The 23,190-nt window shown below is 42.7% G+C and overlaps 1 protein-coding gene across 3 annotated transcripts in view; it reads right to left on the bottom strand.

Moving 5' to 3' along the window:
* The window catches only part of sema5a (sema domain, seven thrombospondin repeats (type 1 and type 1-like), transmembrane domain (TM) and short cytoplasmic domain, (semaphorin) 5A), a 195,700-nt gene that overhangs the window by 166,897 nt on the left and 5,613 nt on the right, over positions 1-23,190 (bottom strand). Inside the window, exon 2 of one of the 3 annotated variants that reach the window (XM_014157212.2) lies at positions 19,393-19,443. The exons of the other annotated variants lie outside the window; for them this stretch is intronic. The gene's annotated coding sequence lies outside the window, so the exon portion shown is untranslated. The remainder of the gene's footprint in view (positions 1-19,392; positions 19,444-23,190) is intronic. 3 annotated transcript variants of the gene reach the window in all.

The following is a 23,190-nucleotide window of genomic DNA, read 5'->3' on the forward strand; positions in this document are numbered from 1 at the left end:
AACAATATCGAGGCAGCCTCTGGCTGAAACACATTATCGCTTTTGGCAAGTGGCCGATCAGAGTACTATGGGCTTAGGCGCGTGCCCGAGTCGACCCCATGCTTTATTTTCTTTCGTCTGTTTACCTAAACGCAGATTCCCGGTCGGAATATTATCGCTTCTTTATGAAAAAAATGGCACAAAAATCTATTTTAAACAGCGGTTGACATGCTTCGAAGTACGGTAATGAAATATTTAGAATTTTTTTGTCACGAATTGCGCCATGCTCGTCACCCTTATTTAACCTTTCGGATAGTGTCTTGAACGCACGAACAAAACGCCGCTGTTTGGATATAACTATGGATTATTTTGAACCAAACCAACATTTGTTATTGAAGTAGAAGTCCTGGGAGTGCATTCTGACGAAGACAGCAAAGGTAATAACATTTTTCTTATAGTAAATCTGACTTTGGTGAGTGCTAAACTTGCTGGGTGTCTAAATAGCTAGCCCTGTGATGCCGGGCTATCTACTGAGAATATTGCAAAATGTGCTTTCACCGAAAAGCTATTTTAAAATCGGACATATTGAGTGCATAGAGGAGTTCTGTATCTATAATTCTTAAAATAATAACGTTTATCGTGAGTAATTTAGTAAATTCACCGGCAGTGTTCGGTGGGAATGCTAGTCACATGCTAGTCACATGCTAATGTAAAAAGCTGGTTTTTGATATAAATATGAACTTGATTGAACAAAACATGCATGTATTGTATAACATAATGTCCTAGGGTTGTCATCTGATGAAGATCATCAAAGGTCAGTGCTGCATTTAGCTGTGGTTTGGGTTTATGTGACATTATATGCTAGCTTGAAAAATGGGTGTCTGATTATTTCTGGCTGGGTACTCTGCTGACATAATCTAATGTTTTGCTTTCGTTGTAAAGCCTTTTTGAAATCGGACAGTGCGGTTAGATTAACGAGAGTCTTGTCTTTAAAATGGTGTAAAATAGTCATATGTTTGAAAAATTAAAGTTTTTGCATTTTTGAGGTTTTTGAATAACGCGCCACGGGATTACACTGGCTGTTACGTAGGTGGGACGATTTGGTGCCACCTACCCTAGAGAGGTTAACAGCAGACTCGTACATTTCCTCAGTGAAAACAATGTACTGAGCAAATGTCAAATTGGCTTTTTACCAAATTACCTTATGACAGACCACGTATTCACACTGCACACCCTAATTGACAAACAAACAAACCAAAACAAAGGCAAAGTCTTCTCATGCTCTGCTATACAAATTGATGGAACGTGGTGTTGGGGGAAAAACATACAACATTATAAAATCCATGAACACAAACAACAAGTGTGCGGTTAAAATTGGTTAAAAAAAACACACATTTCTTTCCACAGGGCCGAGGGGTGAAACATGTCAACGAATTGGCAAGGGCACCAGAACAGTCTGCAACACCCAGCCTCACCCAGCTAGAATCTGAAGTCAAATGTCTACTGTTTGCTGATGATTTGGTGCTTCTGTCCCCAACTAAGGAGGGCCCACAGCAGCACTTAGATCTTCTGCACAGATTCTTCCAGACTTGGGCCATGACAGTAAATCTCAGTAAGACAAAAATAATGGTGTTCCAAAAAAGGTCCAGTTGCCAGGACCACAAATACAAATTCCATCTAGACACCGTTGCCCTAGAGCACACAAAAAAACTATACATACCTTGGCCTAAACATCAGCGCCACAGGTAACTTCCACAAAGCTGTGAACAATCTGAGAAACAAGGCAAGAAGGGCATTCTATGCCATCAAAAGGAACCTAAAATTTGACATACCAATTAGGACCTGGCTAAAAATACTTGAATCAGTTATACAACCCATTGCCATTTAGGGTTGTGAGGTCTGGGGTCTGCTCACCAACCAAGAAATGGGCCAAACAATTAAACATAAAACACCAAATAATGCATGCAGAGCAGAATTAAGCCAATACCTCCAGAAAAGAGCTTTTAAATTCTACAACCACCTAAAAGGAAGTGATTCCCAAACCTTTCATTACAAAACCATCACCTACAGAGAGATGAACCTGGAGAAGAGTCCCCTAAGCAAGCTGGTCCTGGGGCTCTGTTCACAAACACAAACAGACCCCACAGAGCCCCAGGACAGCAACACAATTAGACCCAACCATATCATGAGAAAACAAAAAGATAATTACCTGACACATTGAAAAGAAACTGAGCAAACTAGAATGCTTTTTGGCCCCCAGAATACCTGACCACTGTGACTGACCCAAAATTAAGGAAAGCTATGTACAGACTCAGTGAGCATAGCCTTGCTATTGAGAAAGGTCAGACCTGGCTCTCAACAGAAGACAGGCTATGTGCACACTGCCCACAGAATGAGGTGGAAACTGAGCTGCACTTCCTAACCTCCAAAAGGAGCAGAGAGATGAGAAGGAGGATGAGAGGTGGAGGACAGAGAAATAAGAAGGAAGATGAGAGGAGAGGGGAGGGGAGGGTGAGAGTGACCGTGAATAGAAAAAAGTTAGACTAGAGGGCAGGTCTCCACACAGAAAACAAAGTTAGACTAGAGGGAAGGTCTCCACACAGAAACCAAAGTTAGACTAGAGGGAAGGTCTCCACACAGAAACCAAAGTTAGACTAGAGGGAAGGTCTCCACACAGAAAACAAAGTTAGACTAGAGGGAAGGTCTCCACACAGAAAACAAAGTTAGACTAGAGGGAAGGTCTCCACACAGAAACCAAAGTTAGACTAGAGGGAAGGTCACCACAAAGAAAACAAAGTTAGACTAGAGGGAAGGTCTCCACACAGAAAACAAAGTTAGACTAGAGGGAAGGTCTCCACACAGAAAACAAAGTTAGACTAGAGGGAAGGTCACCACAAAGAAAATAAAGTTAGACTAGAGGGAAGGTCTCCACACAGAAAACAAAGTTAGACTAGAGGGAAGGTCTCCACACAGAAAATAAAGTTAGACTAGAGGGAAGGTCTCCACACAGAAAATAAAGTTAGAGGAGAGTGGGAAAGATAGAGGATTATGGGAAGTAGAGAGGAGAGATGAGAAATAAGGAGATGTGAGGAGAGCAGAGGGAGCAGGGTTGAGAGTGAGTGTGTGTGGAGAGCGTGGCCTTGCTATAAATATAAGGAGAACATGGGATCTCCATACATAACAGACCAGGGGTGAGGCAGACCGGCGGTGAGGGAGACCGGGGATGAGGCAGACCGGGGGTGAGGAAGTCTAATGGTGAGGCAGACCAGGGGTGAGGCAGACCAAGGGTAGGGCAGACCAATGGTGAGGCAGACCAGGGGTGAGGCAGACCGGGGGTGAGGCAGACCAGGGGTAAGGAAGACCAAGGGTGAGGTAGACCAGGGGTGAGGCAGACCAGGGGTGGGGCAGACAAAGGGTGAGGCAGACCGGGGGTGAGGTAGACCGGGGGTGAGGCAGACCAGGGGTGAGGCAGACCAGGGGTGAGGCGGACAAAGGGTGAGGCAGACCGGGGGTGAGGCAGACCGGGCGTGAGGCAGACCAGGGGTGAGGCAGACCAGGGGTGAAGCAGACCGGGGGTAGGGCAGACCGGGGGTGAGGCAGACCGGGGATGAGGCAGACCGGGGGTGAGGCAGACCGGGGTTGAGGCAGACCAGGGGTGTGGCAGACCGGGGGTGAGGCAGACCGGCAGTCGGACAGACGCAGCTGGAAAAGCAAGAGTTACTTTCTGCACTGAACGGAAACACCAGGAGAAACTGTGGTTATTTGGACTAGCCTGAACCTACAGCCATAATGCTAGCTGCCTCTCTCCTTTTCTCTCTCTCTTGCTATACACAGAAGCCTAACAGTTATAAATACCTACAGGGTATACGGTTTAAGATACTATTACATGTTATTTCTGTTATATCTACTAAAATACTCTAGAATGCCAGAATAGGTATTTCGTCCAATCGAGGAAAAAAACACAAATGTCAGAATGTCTGCTTTATTTTCCTTTATAAAACCGTGACCCAAATCCATTAAGCTTAGATGTTATCATACTGGATAGGCCAGTTCAAGAGGTTAAGGCCTAGATTCAAACAGATAGCCGACACCCGCACAGCTGATGTTCTGGCGGTGTTGGAGGTGTAACTGTGTTGGAGCTGTCAAAACGGTGAGCCGCTGCTCTTGATCATGGTCACGAATCCAAACTCGTCCCACTGGTGTTAGAAGTTCAGAACGAAGTGTAGGCTCTATAGAAATAATGACGCTCAAATTGAAAATCATTAAACTAAATAATGAGGATTTCTATCAGCCTAATCGAGGTGCAGATTACATCTCACATTCCAGTGCTCGAATTTGTAAACAAGGCTGCATGGGATTTTTCTTAACCCTCTATTAAACATCGTTGTCCTCAGACAACAGAAATGACTTTGGCCCCTGACATGACAATATGTGATGACATGTCTGTAAAAAAAAAATCAATAGTGCAGAAGTTGGTGTGATATAATGAAATTGGGGACGGACCTTCTTTCAGGAAGCAGAGCGACGTGAGCGCATGGTGTGAGCAAAGGGTAAGATACATTTCATTCTTTTGAATGTTTAAATAGAGATAACTTGATGATAAAAAAATATGTGCTGGTGTAGGAACCTTTTAAGAACCATATTTGATAGGTTTTCAACATATTTAAAAAATATATATATCCAAAAATAATCATTACTATTTGTTGCCTCAGGGCAACATTGTGCAGTTAAGCAATGTTTTTTTGTTTTTGCCTCCAGGCTACTTTTCAGGGCAATATCATGCTCATTTAAAGACATGTAATTTGTTGTAAAATTATGGCCTTGGTTAATGTTTTTGCCAACATATTCACTGACATTCACAGGCAATGGATACAGGGACATTCTATGGGTGAAAGGAATCGGGCAGTTACCCTCTGATAGTGAGGACAGTGAGCTTGAGGACAGTGACAGCTAGGAAGAATGGACCCCAGAATCAGGTTTGAGAGGCAGTGAAATGCTCTTTTATAAGCCCAACTTTTATTTTCTCATGAAAAGAGTGCTTGTTTCTACTATGTTTCACTTCATAAATGTTCTGAAAATATCCGATTTTCAAAGGCAACAAAAAAAATTCTGGGTGTGGGTAAACGTTTTATTTTTATTATTATTATTATTGATACATTATCATAATGCCAAAATCTTCCAAAAATAGGGAAAAACCTACATGTGTGCCGTAGAAGGTTAATGTGACTCCGTGCAGCCAATGGCAATGTCCACTTTAAGTACAATGCCAGGAACCGCTTGTGGATTTGAAAGCTCTACCGCAGTTCCACCTCCAACGCCAAAACAACCACTATGAGAAAGTTGGCTAAACCGAATCAGATTGAATAGAGCCCTCTAAGTTGTGCCAACTAGACACCTTGTTAAAACCTAAAGTATCTGTTACGTTTGAATGTCTAAATATGCTAATTTTACTGTGAAAACAGCTCCAATCTAATAAAAACAGCCAGATAAAACAGCCTTAAATTGGGTGAGAGGGAGAGATTCAAAGTCTCTCTATTTCCGCCTTGTTTCCACCCTGGTTTATCAGACAAACATGCTACCCTTGTAAGGAGGAAATTGCCTGTAAAACTTCCTCGGCGAGTGTGTGTGTGTGTGTGTGTGTGTGTGTGTGTGTGTGTGTGTGTGTGTGTAATTGGACTAATTTGGGAAAGGAGTGGGGGTTCATTTTCCAAGCAGTTCGTAAATAAAACACAAATAAAACCAGGTGCAAAACAAGACACAAAGTTTCCATCAACAGAGAAACGCAGAGCTTCACACTGACGACTAGACTGTTAATGTCAGCAGTTTTTCTTGGGGGCACCCCTTTCCCTAGACTGAGTTATTCTTCTGTCGATGGTGTGTGTGTGTGTGTGTGTGTGTGTGTGTGTGTGTGTGTGTGTGTGTGTGTGTGTGTGTGTGTGTGTGTGTGTGTGTGTGTGTGTGTGTGAGAGAGAGAGAGAGAGAGAGAGAGTCCATGTGTGTTGCTGTCCCTGTGTGTGCATGTGTGTGTTTGTGTATAGTATTGGACTGACTGTGTTGTATGAGTGTGTCTGGAGGTGATCAAGTAGTGGAGCTCTCATAAATAACGTCCTAATGAGCACCACCACCCTTCACTTTCATGACTGAAGACTTTTCTACCCGCAACATCCACAGCGGTGTGTGTGTGGGGGGCTACATGTGGTCTCCAGGTGTACAACGCCCTTCTCCCGGAACACACACACACACATTCCAATCTCTTTTCGAGTCCCGATTAAATATCCTCCTTAACTTGTCACAATTATTTTGTGTGTGTGTGCGTGCGTGGGAGCGAGAGATGAGGGGGGGGACCAGATGTGAGATCACACACACACTGAAACTAACTCTTGACTACTCAGGCAGAAATAACAGAACATGCTTCCTAACTGTTTCTATGGAACATTCCATCACTGTAGGCCTGGTTGGTACAAGAGAGCTTGTGAACTTAACCCCAAATATCCCCCTCTACCTCTCCCTCCTTCCTTATCCCCTCTACCTGTCCCTCATTCATTATCCCCCTCTACCTCTCCCTTCTTCCCTATCCCCTCTACCTCTCCCTCCTTCATTATCCCCCTCTACCTCTCCCTCCTTCCTTATCCCCCTCTACCTCTGCCTTCTTCCTTCCTTCCTTATCCCCTCTACCTCTCCCTCCTTCCTTATCCCCTCTACCTGTCCCTCCTTCCTTATCCCCTCTACCTCTACCTCCTTCCTTATCCCCTCTACCTGTCCTTCCTTCCTTATCCCCTCTACCTGTCCCTCCTTCCTTATCCCCTCTACCTGTCCCTCTTACCCCTCTACCTGTCCCTCCTTCATTATCCCCCTCTACCTCTCCCTTCTTCCTTATCCCCTCTACCTCTCCCTCCTTTATTATCCCCCTCTACCTCTCCCTCCTTCCTTATCACCCTCTACCTCTCCCTTCTTCCTTCCTTCCTTATCCCCCTCTACCTCTCCTTCCTTCCTTATCCCCTCTACCTCTCCCTTCTTCCTTATCCCCTCTACCTTTCCCTCCTTCCTTATCCCCCACTACCTCTCCCTCCTTCATTATCCCCCACTACCTTTCCCTCCTTCCCTATCCCCCTCTCCCTCCTTTCTTATCACCCTCTACCTCCTTCCTTATCCCCCTCTACCTCCTTCATTATCCCCCACTACCACTCCCTCCTTCCTTATCCCCTTCTACCTCCTTCCTTATCCCCCTCTACCACTCCCTCCCTCATTATCCCCTTATCCCCACTAGCTCTCCCTCCTTCCTTATCCCCCCTCTACCACTCCCTCCTTCCTTATCCCCCTCTACCACTCCCTCCTTCCCTATCCCCCTCTACCTCTCCCTTCTTAACAATCAGCTATGCCTCCGTCAACTTGACCAGAACATTCTCTATAGCTCAGTCACCACTCACCATGAAGCTGTCTGTCAATGGTCAATTACAGGAGAGACTTTTCTTAACAACTACAACAATCCCACAAAGTTATAAGGGGTCTTTCGGTTCATATAGAGTTTCATGATTGATTAAGGGGGAGGGGGTCAGACACCTAACACCAGAGTGTGAATTATACCGTGACATTCGGGAGGTCTCATTTTAATTTGGTTATAAAAATGTTTTTACCGTTAAATAATGTCTTTACTATTAGGCCCAGTCCAAAACATGTATGGGCCTAATAGAAAACACATGTCATTTAAAGATAATTTATTTTGTATTAACTTTTAATTTGGAATGAACACAATCAGTTATGATGTTTTCATCTTATTGTCAAACAAATCACTGGAAAAAGTAGGCTACCCGTCCACACCAAAATAATTTGAGCATCCAAACAGAGCACTGTGCACTCGCACCATTTGATGAATGGAAAGAAACAGCTGTTACAAAACGCCAAAAAGTGTAACGACATTCGGCGATTGTCATTGGGTCTACACTCTTCTAGCCTGAATTAACTGATGCGCTTTGCTGACAAAAGGACCTTTTTTGTAGAAAAGTTGGGACACCTGAAATGGCACTGAGATAAGGGACTGTCCAGAGATGACAAGTGAAGCAACATGGGAAAATATGGTTTAAACCATGACACAGAGGTTGGGGTGTTTGTTTAATTTGGAATAAACTCTTATTTGAATATAAAAAATTAAGCAGTACAAATTCCATTGTAAACAAATAGGAGAAAGGTATTTTAGCATTATTTAGAGACCTGAAAAAGAAAGGGGATGAAGGGTGTGAAAGAGAGAAAGCAAGGGAGGGGAAGTCTCAACTTAACTCAATAGGAATATCAGTACCTATAGAAATAAATAGCCTACAGCAAAACAGAGTTGGGTTCAACCTCACTCACCCTGAACACTTTCTTCCCGTCTCACTGTTTTTCTAAAGTCAATACAAAGATGTGAAGTAAAACACTTCCTCTCTGTCTCCACCCTTAACCACTGGTGCCAGGAGGCTTCTTTCACACCCACAAAACAGAGAGTAGAGTGGAGAGAGAGAGAGCACACAAAAAACAAAAAACTATACATACCTCGGCCTAAACATCAGCGCCACAGGTAACTTCCACAAAGCTGTGAACGATCTGAGAGACAAGGCAAGAAGGGCCTTCTACGCCATCAAAAGGAACATAAAATTTGACAAACCAATTAGGATCTGGCTAAAAATACTTGGATCAGTTGTACAACCCATTTCCCTTTATGGTTGTGAGGTCTGAGGTTCACCCACCAACCAAGAATTCACAAAATGGGACAAACAAAAATTGAGATTCTGCAAAAAAAAATATAACGTAAAACACCAAATAATGCATGCAGAGCAGAATTAGACCGATACCCGATAATGATCAAAATCCAGAAAAGAGCCGTTAAATTCTACAACCACCTAAAAGGGAGCGATTCCCAAAGCTTCCATAACAAAGCCATCACCGGCTCTGTTCACAAACACAAGCAGACCCCACAGAGCCCCAGTACAGCAAAACAATTAGACCCAACCAAATCATGAGAAAACAAGAAGATAATTACTTGACACATTGGAAAGAATTTACTAAAAAACAGAGCAAACAATAATGCCATTTGGCCCTAAACATAGGGATACAGTGACAGAATACCTGACCACTGTGACTGAGCCAAACGTAAGGAAAGCTTTGATTATGTACAGACTCAGTGAGCATAGCCTTGCTATTGAGAAAGGCCGCCGTAGGCAGACCTGGATCTCAAGAGAAGACAGGCTATGTGCACACGGCCCACAAAATGAGGTGGAAACTGAGCTGCACTTCCTAACCTCCTGCCCAATGTATGACCATATTAGAGACACATATTTCCCTCAGGGTGAAATACCACAGTGTGCCATCACAGCAGCAAGGTTTGTGACCTGTTGCCACAAGAAAAGGGCAACCAGTGAAGAACAAACACCATTGTAAATACAACCCATATTTATTTTCCCTTTTGTACTTTAAATATTTGCACATCGTTACAACACTGTAAATACACACAATATGACATCTGTAAATGTCTTTATTCTTTTGGTACTTCTGTGAGTGTAATGTCTACTGTTCATTTCACTTTTGTATATTATCTACTTCACCTTCAATTCAATTCACATGACATCTTTGCTTTATTTTCTCTGTAGAACATTTAATTTCAAGACAAATGCACAGAGTTGCTAACAGCCTATCTTCATTAAGAAACGTTAGCCTATTAAAAATGAACAATTAATCCTCTCATATGAATATTAAAGTACAGGAGGCCTACCTTATAAAATTACATCAAAGCAGGCTTCATTTTGATAACAACCGCAGCTGCAGGTAACCTAGAGAAGCCTATGCGCTCTGATCCCATCTGGGCCAGGGGAAACGTAACATAATGTTTTCATAGCCTAAGATATGTATTTCAAGTTTAAAATAGGCCTATTTATTTGTGTTCTGAGAAAATGTGAATGTGATGATCAAATTTGGTTTATATTCAAACTTCGGGTGGCTAGGCCTGCTAGGCTTTTTTAATCAAACTTTATTGACTGGAATGAATCAATCAACACGATAGTGATGACATACTGTATGAGTATATTTTTAATTACAGATGCAAAGGCCTACACCGTTCAACCTGCATACAGCCAGCTCAGCCCTGTTCGTTTTATTGTCCAATCGCAGTTGTCTCTTTGTCTGTGTAAAGGGATTGAATGTTTTCGTCCTCCCTAGGGCCAGGAGATTTTCCAGAAGTTTTTTTTAACCATATGACTGATATGAAAACTGATCTGGTCCTATCATAGCCCATATACAGCTGATTCATTACTATATCCTACCCTACAGCCAGGGTCGGGAGTTAGTTAAGTTAGCCTACTACCAGATCAGGAAAAACTCTGGGCCCTAGTTAAAAAATGCCCCCCTCCCATCCTATTTGAATGATCTACATTTAACAACCTTTGGTGGTGAGGATGGGCTTCCGTAGTTTTACATGGTTCAGTGCAGCCGGGCAGCTACTAAAATAATTTCAGTATGTAACAGGCTGATATTTTTTTCAGGTAAAAACTCAATAAAACAAGTCTGAAATATTAGGAAAATGTCTGTACATATCAGCTTTTTAAAAAACATCGCTCTACTATTTCCATTTATACTGGAGGAGTGTTGGCTCAATGAGACAACTGTGTTTACACTGCCCTGCTTCAAGGCGGGCAACCATCAGGGGAGTGTGATGCTCTGCCTCTGGAGGTATCAGTCGAGACGTAGTAAGTACACAAGTTTACATTTGAGTAATATGTGTAGCCGACTGTATTGTTATGAAAAGTCTCGTGTGAAGAGGCTCATAGAGGGAGAGCGAGAGAGAGAGAAAGAGAGAATTCGATAACAAATCCAATTTTGCTAAACTCCCATATCTATTGGGTGAAATACCACAGCGTGCCATCACAGCAGCAAGATTTGTGACCTGCCAGAAGAAAAGGGAAACCAGAGAAGAACAAACACCATTGTAAATACAACCTATATTTATGTTTATTTATTTTCCCTTTTGTACTTTAACTATTGGCATATAGCCATAATATGACATTTAAAATGTGTAATGTTTACTGTTCATTTTTTGTTTATTTCCCTGTTTATGATCTATTTCACTTACTTTGGCAATGTAAACATATGTTTCCCATGCCAATAAAGAGAGAGAGAGAGAGAGAAAGGATCCCACATAACAGGAACTTTGCTTCAGAGGGGCGCAGGAAGCTATTTTTAGTGTGGTGCAGCAGGATATGATTCCACTGAATAGCCCCTCCCTCCTTAACTACTTAGTGTTATTACACTATTCAATCAAAACAGGTAGGAGGAAGTTGCTGGGGTATGGCAAAACAACCACCCTGCCTGTTTTGAATCCGATGTTTCGATGCTCAACACTAGAAAGTCATAATCTCAAGGGTAAACCCAGTCCTGTCCTCTCATTACCATTGTAACATATAGCCATCTTTGGGAAGTTGGAACCAGTCTCTGTTGGAACCTGAGCCTGTCCTTCCTGCCTCTCTAACCCAGTTGTGAGACCTCTCTAACCCAGCCGTGAGATCTTTCTAACCCAGCCATGAGATCTTTCTAACCCAGCCGCCGGCCTCTCTAACCCAGCCGTGAGATCTTTCTAACCCAGCAGTGAGATCTTTCTAACCCAGCCGTGAGATCTTTCTAACCCAGCCGCCGGCCTCTCTAACCCAGCCGTGAGGTCTTTCTAACCCAGCTGTGAGACCTCTCTAACCCAGCCGTGAGATCTTTCTAACCCAGCCATGAGATCTTTCTAACCCAGCCGCCGGCCTCTCTAACCCAGCCGTGAGATATTTCTAACCCAGCTGTGATATCTCTCTAACCCAGCCGTGAGACCTCTCTAACCCAGCCGTGAGATCTTTCTAACCCAGCCGCCGGCCTCTCTAACCCAGCCGTGAGACCTCTCTAACCCAGCCGTGAGACCTCTCTAACCCAGCCTTGAGACCTCTCTAACCCAGCCTTGAGACCTCTCTAACCCAGCCTTGAGACCTCTCTAACCCACCCTTGAGACCTTTCTAACCCAGCCGTGAGATCTTTCTAACCCAGCAGTGAGATCTTTCTAACCCAGCCGCCGGACTATCTAACCAAGCCGCCGGCCTCTCTAATCCAGCCGTGAGATCTCTCTAACCCAGCCGCCGGACTATCTAAACAAGCCGCCGGCCTCTCTAATCCAGCCGTGAGATCTCTCTAACCCAGCCGCCGGACTATCTAAACAAGCCGCCGGCCTCTCTAATCCAGCCGTGAGATCTTTCTAACCCAGCTGTGAGATCTTTCTAATCCAGCCGTGAGATCTTTCTAACCCAGCCGCCGGACTATCTAACCAAGCTGCCGGCCTCTCTAACCCGGCCGTGAGTCCTCAGGACCTCAGGATGGCTGGTACAGCAAAAATATCTGAAAACAGAGACGCATGAGAAAAAAACAGGCTGTCTATAAATATTCTGCATCATCTACCATACATCCAGATTCAGGCTTGTTTTGGACCTCTTGTATTCTCATCGTAGCACAAGGACATTGATTCATCACTATCATTAGGGGAATCAACTTTTAATCAGCTATAAGTATTTCTCTTATTTCATTCAAAAGTCATCCCACTTAGAGTTTAAATGCATTTCACAGAAACGTACGGTATAGATTTAGCACTGGAAAACCATTTTCAGGCCTGAAAAATAAATGACACCAGCCTCTCTGGAGAGCGGATCTGGTATTGACTTTCTACGTGCTTTGTCTCTCCAAGAATCACAGCCCAGTGAAGGAGGAAGCAAATCGCCTCTATACTTATCTAAGGTCAGTTTTAACATATGTAGCAGTGGGAAAGGTCAAAGGGGGTGGGGGGTTCGAAGAGCTGAGAAGCTCAGTTCTGATTACATTTCAAAAGGACATTCTACTCCAAAATGAATGAAAATAAAATTATGCTGACATCATTTAAAATGTCATTTCCACCTCCAGAAATGAGCCAAATAACATATTGGTACAATTATTTTAAAAAGTACACTCATGTGTGCTCTGCTGTACTCTACTGTATTTTACTGCACTCTACTGCACTGTAGTTTGTGACTACTAGGATTTCCCATTTTGCCAAATTCAATTGCCGTCATTCTGTTACAGATTTTCCGGTCAATCAATTACTGATTTGATAATAGAGTGAAGTGTTTAATCATTTAATAATTCATTAAAAAACTATAACTAATTGGTAGGTCTACCTTTACTTGTTACTTCTGTAAACTTTCATAATCCTCCCTCCTCATGAGGGAGAGAAATTAGAAAATATCTGAAAGATATCTGGGTTTTTTGGTAACAGAATGACAAGCCACTAGCCAAATAATTTCTGCAAAATATTATTGTGTTTTCATGCATTTCTAATACATTTTAGTAATGTTTTTTAAGACCCCTTTTCCATCTGTGACCAGAGGCCTTTGCTTATTCCTAATTTTTAGGATGGAAAATGGTTGAAAAACGTGGCTCATGGGTCCTTTTACATGGAAATGACCTAATATCTGGAGGGCTTTGTTGCAATAGAAAAGCAGGGATGTTAATGATAGCATCAGAGTCATGCTTGGTCCTGCTGGATTTGGATTATCGGACTCCAAATGTTTGGATAAGGATTGAGTAGTTATTAGCAAAGTATACACAGAAACAGAGAGCACATCTCTTTTGTTCTCTTTCTCTCTCAACCCCTTTCTTTATCTCTCCCCCCTCCTTCCTCCCTCTCTCCTGTCAGATCTCCTCTGTGGCCCAGGGGCTTGGTGCTGGTCCACCTGTCAGATACCAAGACAACCTCTCTCTCTCTCTCTCTCTGTGTGTGTGTGTGTGTGTGTGTGTCTGTGTGTGTGTGTGTGTGTGTGTGTGTGTGTGTGTGTGTGTGTGTGTGTGTGTGTGTGTGTCCATGAGCCTGCCTGCTTGTGTAAGAGTATAAACAAACTCTTCAGCAGTTGTCAGGAAAAATGCTGTGCCACCTACAGAATCCTTAATAAACAGCTCTGTTCAGCACCCGAGACAGAAAAGAACAGGACAGAGTCAGCTTTCGAATGTACCTGCCTCCAAATCTCAGGAGCTTTCAAATACACTAGAATAGGGCATCACACTCTCTTGTTTCACAACCAGCCGAATCAGACTGATGTACCGGTTACTAATAGTGTCTGGAAAAAGGGGCACTCCTCGTGATAACGCTCAAGTTTCTCAATTGTCTTTCAGGTGAACCGAGGGTTATACATCGTCTCAAGTGCATGAGCTGTCGGTTAACACAATACATGGCTAGACGATTGATAGGCAAGTGTACCATACATACTGTACTATACTGTTAGGAAATCTCCCCCCACACAAAGTGGGTAACTTTAAACCTGCGCTCATACAACAGACTACAGTAGCATTCAACTCCAAATAACTATTTATCTTGAACGCAGCTCCCTAATCTAACTATCCAGTCACTGAGGTGCGTTCAACACGGAGCTGTGTATCCACTGTTAAAACATCCCATGCCCACATTGCCTTTTGACTGAGCAGTTCTTTCAGGGCAGAATAGAGACATGTTATGCAGAGCCAATGGTTCAGACCACACATCCTGCCTGTGGTCCACCTTTAGGACTGAGACAGCAGTCTCCCCCCCCCACACACACACACGCACACACACACACCAATAAAGGGCTGACTCACAGGAGCCCTTGTCTGGAGCCGCAGTGTGTGTGTATGTGTCTATGTGTGTATGAGACAGTGTGGGGAGCACAATGGGGGGTGTGTGTGTCCATGTGTGTGTGAGCGTCTGTGTGGACTGGAGTACCCAAGGAGTGTGTGCCCTGAGAGTGTGCTTATTAGAAAAAGCAGACTGTATTTAAAGCCAGACATGTGGAGAACTGACTGGTAGACCACGTACCAGCTCCTTTCATTAATTCATATCTCTAGACAGAGAGCTACTTCCTCTTTCTCTCCCACCCTCCCTCTCTCTCTATCCCACTTTCTCTCTCTCCCTCCCTCTCTCAATCCTTTCTCTTTCTCCCTCTCTCCCTCACACTCTCTAACTCTCCATCCCTCCTTCTCTTCCTCCCTCCCTCTCCCACCTGTGTAGGTCTGTGTTAGTGATATATGGAGTCCACAGACAGAGATGGGCCAATACAGAGCAGCTGGGGCCCCTGGGAACACCCAGTCCAGTGCATATGGAGAGAAAAAAACACTACATTAAGCTGCATCTCCCTCCCATCCCGCTCTCTCCAATCCTCTCCCTCCCATCCCGCTCTCTCCAATCCTCTCCCTCCCATCCCGCTCTCTCCAATCCTCTCCCTCCCATCCCGCTCTCTCCAATCCTCTCCCTCCCATCCTCTCCCTCCGTCTCTCTGTTTTACTCAGTTCTGTAGGCTATGCACCAGAAACCTCTTTCTCTGTTTCCTTTTCTCACCATTCTCTTCCAATCTTTATCGTCCTCCTATTCTGTCTCTCACCTCTTTCTGTGCATCTTTTCTCAGATAATCTGCCTCTCTATCGCCCTCCTATTTTTCTACATGACCATGCAACAAGTCTGTACAGTATTTCTCTTATTGATATGATCACACAATCTCCCCAAAAGTTCAGCTGAGAGGTTTTTATTTCTGTCATCCATTGGCGCATCTTTTTAAATATCATTACCATTCACCAAATGCATTTTTCACTAACGATAAATCTTTCAGAAGATATCTTCTTAATTACCCTTTCATAACGATTTCAAAGCTAAGATTAAAAATTTTTTATTAGCCAAAGATTAAAGAAGGCTCCATACTCAAATCTCATCCACTGATCAAATTAGCTGTCTTCTGCATTGCTCTGGCTAGGCAGCCACGCGATTAATGAATCTCACATCGACTTAAACGCTGCTGCATGAAAAGGCTTGCTTATTGTAAAGACACGCAATATCTAGATATGACACAGGAGGCAACATCCCTGAGGATTTAGGATCCATTTAAAACATTTACCGTGTTTCTATAGTCTTCTACAGACGACACCATTCTGCATACATCTGGCCCTTCTTTGGACACTACCTTAATAACTAACCTCCAAACGAGCTTCAACGCCATACAACACTCCTTCCGTGGCCTCCAACTGCTCTTAAATGCTAGTAAAACTAAATGCATGCTCTTCAACCGATTGCTGCCCACACCCGCTCGCCCGATTAGCACCACTACTCTGGATGGTTCTGACTTAGAATATGTGGACAACTACAAATACCAAGGTGTCTGGTCAGACTGTAAATTCTCCTTCCAGACTCACATTAAGCATCTCCAATCCAAAATTAAATCTAGAATTGGTTTCCTATTCCGCAACAAAGCCTCCTTCACTCATGCTGTCAAACATACCCTCGTAAAACTGACTATCCTACCGATTCTTGACTTCGGCGATGTCATTTACAAAACAGCCTCCAACACTCTACTCAGCAAACTGGATGTAGTTTATCACAGTGCCATCCGTTTTGTCACCAAAGTCCTATATACTACCCACCACCTGTATGCTCTCGTTGGCTGGCCCTCGCTACATATTCGTCGCCAAACCCACTGGCTCCAGGTCATCAATAAGTCTTTGCTAGGTAAAGCCAAGGCTTATCTCAGCTCACTGGTCACCATAGCAACACCCACCAGCAGCACGCACTCCAGCAGGTATATTTCACTGTTCATCCCCAAAGCCAACACTTCATTTGGCCGCCTTTCCTTCCAGTTCTCTGCTACCAATGACTGGAACGAATTGAAAAAAAACGTCTTATATCTCACTCTCTAACTTTAAGCATCAGCTGTCAGAGCAGCTTACCGATCACTGTACCTGTACACAGCCAATGTGTAAATAGCACACCCAACTACCTCATCCCCATATTGTTATTTATCTTCTTGCTCTTTTGCACCCCAGTATCTCTACTTGCACATCATCATCTGCACATTCTATCACTCCAGTGTTAATGCTAAATTGTAATTATTTCACCTCTATGGCCTATTGATTGCCTTACCTCCCTACTCTTCTACATTTGCAAACACTGTACATAGATTTTTTTCTATTGTGTTATTGACTGTACGTTTGTTTATGTGTAACTCTGTTTTGTTGTTTTTGTCGCACTGCTTTGTTTTATCTTGGCCAGGTAGCAGTTGTAAATGAGAACTTGTTCTCTACTGGCCTACCTGATTAACCTCTTGACGGTCGCCTAGGATAGGGGGCGCTACAGCGATTTTTGAAAAAAATTCGTGCCCATTTTAAACGGCCTCCTACTCAAACTCAGAAGCTAGGATATGCATATAATTAATACTTGTGGATAGAAAACACCCTAAAGTTTCTAAAACTGTTTGAATGGTGTCTATGAGTATAACAGAACTCATATGGCAGTCAAAACCCCGAGACCGATCGTAACAGGATGTGGAATTCTGAATTGCGTACTCAACTTCATCATTTTGCCTATAAATCACACCGTGAGCAATGGTTCATTGAGCACTTCCTATTGCTTCCACTAGATGTCCCCAGTCTTTACAAAGTGGTTTGAGTCTCCTACTGTGAAAACTGACAGAATGAGATGCTGTGGAAAGTGGTCACATGAGGAGGGCCATCACCATTATGACGCCGGCGCCCCTGGCTACCCTCCCCTTTCGAAACGTTTAGAAAGACAATGCAATCGTTCCCCTTGAATCTTATTGGAGCACTGGTTGAAAAAGGCCCTAAAGATTTATGTTATACAACGTTTGACATGTTTGAACGAACCTAAAAAAAAAAAAAAGCATTTTATTGAAAGAGGAGTCCCGCGGCCGACGGAGCTTTTGGAGCAGCCTTCAGAACGCTCTAACAAGAACAAGCTATTGGGATGTAAAGGATTAACTTTTTCGAACGAAAATACATTTGTTGTGGACCTGGGATTCCTGGAAGTGCTTTCTGATGAAGATAATCAAAGGTAAGGGATTATTGACAATAGTATACAAGAGTAGATTTGATATGCGATTGTTGCAAGATGGCGCTGACCTGTAACGGTAGCCTATTTTTCTGAGTATCGCATCCCCTTTTATCGCAAAGTGTGATTACCCAGTAAAGTTGTTTTTAAATCTGGCATTGCAGGTGCTTTCAAGAGATGCTAATCTATAAATCTTAGAATGACAATATTACATTTTAAAAATGTTTTCGAATAGTAATTTAGTAAATTGTAGCGCTATTTCACCGGATGCATTTGAGGGAAAATAGTTAAGTCAACGTCACGCGCCGATGTAAAATGCTGTTTTTATATATAAATATGAACTTTATCGAACAAAAGAATGCATGTATTGTGTAACATGATGTCCTAGTAGTGTCATCTGATGAAGATTGTCAAAGGTTAGTGCTGCATTTAGCTGTTTTTTGGTTATTTGTGATGCATGTGGCTGTCGGAAAATGGCTATGTGGCTACTTTTACGATATACTCTAACATAATCTAATGTTTTGCTTTTGCTGTAAAGCCTTTTTGAAATCGGACAACGTGGTTCGATTCAGGAGAGGTGTATCTATAAAACGATATAACATAGTCCTATATTAGCCCGACCAGGGGTTAAATAAAAGTGAAATAAAAATAAAAATAAATTCTAATGGGTTTGACATTTCTACAATACTGAGCTGCTCTGTAGAAGGCGCAAGAGCTATGTCTCTTACGTTTAGGATAAACTCCAGGCCACAGGCTGCTGTGCGAAACACACAGGACAGAACTGAAATACGACTACCAGAGGCTATGAAAAGATCCTCTCATTGACTCCAATTCATCTCACTTAGAGAAAGAGATAGAGAGAGGGAGAGAGGGAAAGTGGGAGAGAGGGAGGTAGAGAGAGTGAGAGAGAGAGAAAGGAGAGAGAAATAGAGCGAGAGAGAGAAATAGACAGAGCGAGAGAGAAAGAGAGAGAAAGCGAGAGAGACAAACAAACAAACCAAAACAAAGGCAAAGTCTTCTCATGCTTTGTTGATTTCAAAAAAGCTTTCGACTCAATTTGGCATGATGGCCTGCTATACAAATTGATGGAAAGTGGTGTTGGGGGAAAAACATACAACATTATAAAATCCATTTACACAAACAACAAGTACACGGTTAAAATTGGCAAAAAACACACTTTTTTCCACAGGGCCGGGGGGTGAGACAGGGATGCAGCTTAAGCCCAACCCTCTTCAACATATATATCAACGAATTGGAGAGGGCACCAGAACAGTCTGAAGCAGCCGGCCTCACCCAACTAGAATCTGAAGTCAAATGTCTACTGTTTGCGGATGATCACGTGCTTCTGTCCCCAACCAAGGAGGGCCTACAGCAGCACCTAGATCTTCTGCACAGATTCTGTCAGACCTGGGCCATGACAGTAAATCTCAGTAAGACGAAAATAATGCTGTTCCAAAAAAGGTCCAGCTGCCAGGACCACGAATACAAATTCCATCTAGACACTGTTGCACTAGAGCACACAAAAAAACTATACATACCTCGGCCTTAACATCAGCGCCACTGGTAACTCCCACAAAGCTGTCAACGATCTGAGAGACAAGGCAAGAAAGGGAAAGGGGGATACCTAGTCAGTTGTACAACTGAATGCATTCAACAGAAATGTGTCTTCTGCATTTAACCCAACCCCTCTGAATCAGAGAGGTGCAGGGGGCTTCCTTAATCGACATCCATGTCTTTGGCACCCGGGGGAACAGTGGGTTAACTGCCCTGCTCAGGGGCAGAATGACAGGTTTTTACCTTGTCAGCTCGGGGATTAGATCCAGCAGCCTTTCAGTTTGAGACTCTGCATGCAGAATTCTGCAAAAATATCCTTTGTGTACAATCTAAACACCAAATAATGCATGCAGAGCAGAAGTAGGCCGATACCCACTAATTATCAAAATCCAGAAAAGAGCCATTAATTTAACCACCTAAAAGGAAGCGAATCCCAAACCTCCCATAACAAAGCCATCACCTACAGAGAAATTAACCTGGAGAAGAGCCCCCTAAGCAAGCTGGTCCTGGGGCTCTGTTCACAAACACAAACAGACCCCACAGAGCCCCATGAGAGCAAAAAATTTGACCCAACCAAATCATGAGAAAACAAAAAGATAATTACTTGACACATTGGAAAAAATTTACGAAAAATCAGAGCAAACTTTAATGCTATTTGGCCCTAAACAGAGAGTACAGTGACAGAATACCTGACCACTGTGACTGACCCAAACTTAAGGAAAGCGTTGACTATGTACAGACTCAGTGAGCATAGCCTCGCTATTGAGAAAGGCCGCCGTAGGCAGACCTGGCTCTCAAGAGAAGACAGGCTATGTACATACTGCCCACAAAATGAGGTGGAAAACTGAGCTGTATTTCCTAACCTCCTGCCAAATGTATGACCATATTAGAGACACATATTTCCCTCAGATTACACAGACCCACAAAGAATTCGAAAACAAATCAAATTTTGATAAACTCCCATATCTATTGGGTGAAATACCACAGTGTGCAATCACGGCAGCAATATGTGTGACCTGTTGCCACAAGAAAAGGGCAACCAGTGAAGAACAAACACCATTGTAAATACAACGTATATTTATGTTTATTTATTTTCCCTTTTGTATTTTAACTATTTGCACATCATTACAAAACTGTATATAGACCTAATATGACATTTGAAATGTCTTCATTCTTTTGGAACTTTTGTGAGTGTAATATTTACTGTACATTTTTTATTGTTTATTTCCCTTTTGTTTATTATCTATTTAACTTGCTTTGGCAATGTAAACATACGTTTCCCATGCCAATAAAGCCCTTAACCTGTTATGGCTAGGGGGCAGTATTTTCACGGCTGGATAAAAAACATACCCGATTTAATCTGGTTACCACTCCTACCCAGTAACTAGAATATGCATATACTTATTACATATGGATAGAAAACACCCTAAAGTTTCTAAAACTGTTTGAATGGTGTCTGTGAGTATAACAGAACTCAAATGGCAGGTCAAAACCTGAGAGATTCCTTTACAGGAAGTGGCCTGTCTGACCATTTCTTGAACTTCTTTTCCATCTCTATCTTTTACTAAGGATCTCTGCTCTAACGTGACACTTCCTACGTCGTCCATAGGCGCTCAGAGCCCGGGAAAAAACAGAATGTCGTCATCCCAGCCCCAGGCTGAAACACATTATCGCCTTTCTCAAGTGGCCGATCAAGGGACTCTGGGCTTAGGCGCATGACCCGACCGCGCCCGCCTTTGTGATTTTTTCCTCTGTTTGCCGAAAAGGAGATTCCCTGTCGGAATATTATCGCTTTTCTACGAGAAAAATGGCGTAAAAATTGATTTTAAACAGCGGTTGACATGCTTCGAAGTACGGTAATGGAATATTTAGAATTTTTTTGTCACGAATTGCGCCATGCACGCGACCCTTCTTTACCATTTCGGATAGTGTCTGGAACGCACGAACAAAACGCCGCTATTCGGATATAACGATGGATTATTTTGAACCAAACCAACATTTGTTATTGAAGTAGCAGTCCTGGGAGTGCATTCTGACGAAGACAACAAAAGGTAATGAAACTTTTATAATAGTAAAGCTGATATTGGTGAGTGCTAAACTTGCCGGGTGTCTAAATAGCTAGCCCGTGATGCCTGGGCTATGTACTTAGAATATTGCAAAATGTGCTTTCACCAAAAAGCTATTTTAAAATCGGACATATCGAGTGCATAGAGGAGGTCTGTATCTATAATTCTTAAAATAATTGTTATGCTTTTTGTGAACGTTTATCGTGAGTAATTTAGTAAAATGTTAGCGAATTCCCGGAAGTTTGCGGGGGGTATGCTAGTTCTGAACGTCACATGCTAATGTAAAAAGCTGGTTTTTGATATAAATATGAACTTGATTGAACAAAACATGCATGTATTGTATAACATAATGTCCTAGGGTTGTCATCTGATGAAGATCATAAAAGGTTAGTGCTGCATTTAGCTGTCTTCTGGGTTTTTGTGACATTATATGCTAGCTTGAAAAATGGGTGTCTGATTATTTCTGGCTTGGTACTCTGCTGACATAATCTAATGTTTTGCTTTCGTTGTAAAGCCTTTTTGAAATCGGACAGTGTGGTTAGATAAAGGAGAGTCTTATCTTTAAAATGCTGTGAAATAGTCATATGTTTGAAAAATGGAAGTTTTTGTATTTTAGAGGAGTTTGTATTTCGCGCCACGCCCATCATTGGATATTGGAGCAGGTGTTCCGCTAGCGGAACGTCTAGATGTAAGAGGTTAAATTGAATTGAGAGAGAGAGAGAGTAGGAGAGAGAGAGAGAGAGAGAGAGTGCGAGAGAGAGAGAGAGAGAGAGAGAGAGAGAGAGAGAGAGAGAGAGAGAGAGAGAGAGAGAGAGAGAAATAGACAGTCTATTTCACTTGCTTTGGCATTGTAAACATGTTTCCCATGCCAATAAAGCCCTTTGAATTGAATTGAGAAACAGAAAGTGACTCAGGAACTATGACATAAGGACTCTCCTTACCTCTCCTTCAAGGGCAACCTCTGTACGGATACACAGGTAGGCAATCAATATGCCTTTTCACTCTTTCTTCCACTTTCTCTCACTCCTTCTCTTTCTCTCTAATAGTCTATCATTCTACCTGATCTCTCCTGACTCACTACTCCTTATAACTGCTTTTGCTACATTTTCTTCTTCTCTTTTTTGTCAATATTTCTATCATAATGGTGTATTATTATATATATTTGTTTATATTTAACTCCGCATTGTTGAAAAAGGACCCAGAAGTAAGCATTTCACTGTTAGTCTACACCTGTTGTTTACGAAGCGTGTGACAAATACCATTTGAATTGATTGATTAGATTTTCTCTCTCTTCCTCTCTCAGAAGTCTAATTCTAACTCCAACAAGCAGAACAGACTCCAGATCAACAGACCAACAGCACCTATAATTCTGTATAAACGACTCCTGTTAGTAACGATTTAAGTCCATCCTTATTTTACTTCTCATTCACAAACACCCCTTGACACGATCCCTCCTGAGAAAACAGGCATACAAGATTTATTAACAATGTTTCAGATTTAGAACACAACACAGATGTCCATGCTCCAGTAAGGAAGTGAGGTTTCAGCTTTGGGTGCAGGAAGCAGGAAGCTGAGCTAGCTGTCGTGTTTGAGTGGAGGATAATAGAATGCTGGTTTGCTGCTTTTAATTCTGTTTGGCGTGTAGACATGTCAGGCCTGTTCCATACAACCCACAGCCATTCACTCATTCAGGAACCCAAACAGCGGTGAGAATAA

This window comes from Salmo salar, chromosome ssa19 (genome assembly GCF_905237065.1).
Source record: "Salmo salar chromosome ssa19, Ssal_v3.1, whole genome shotgun sequence".
NCBI lineage: Eukaryota > Metazoa > Chordata > Actinopteri > Salmoniformes > Salmonidae > Salmo > Salmo salar.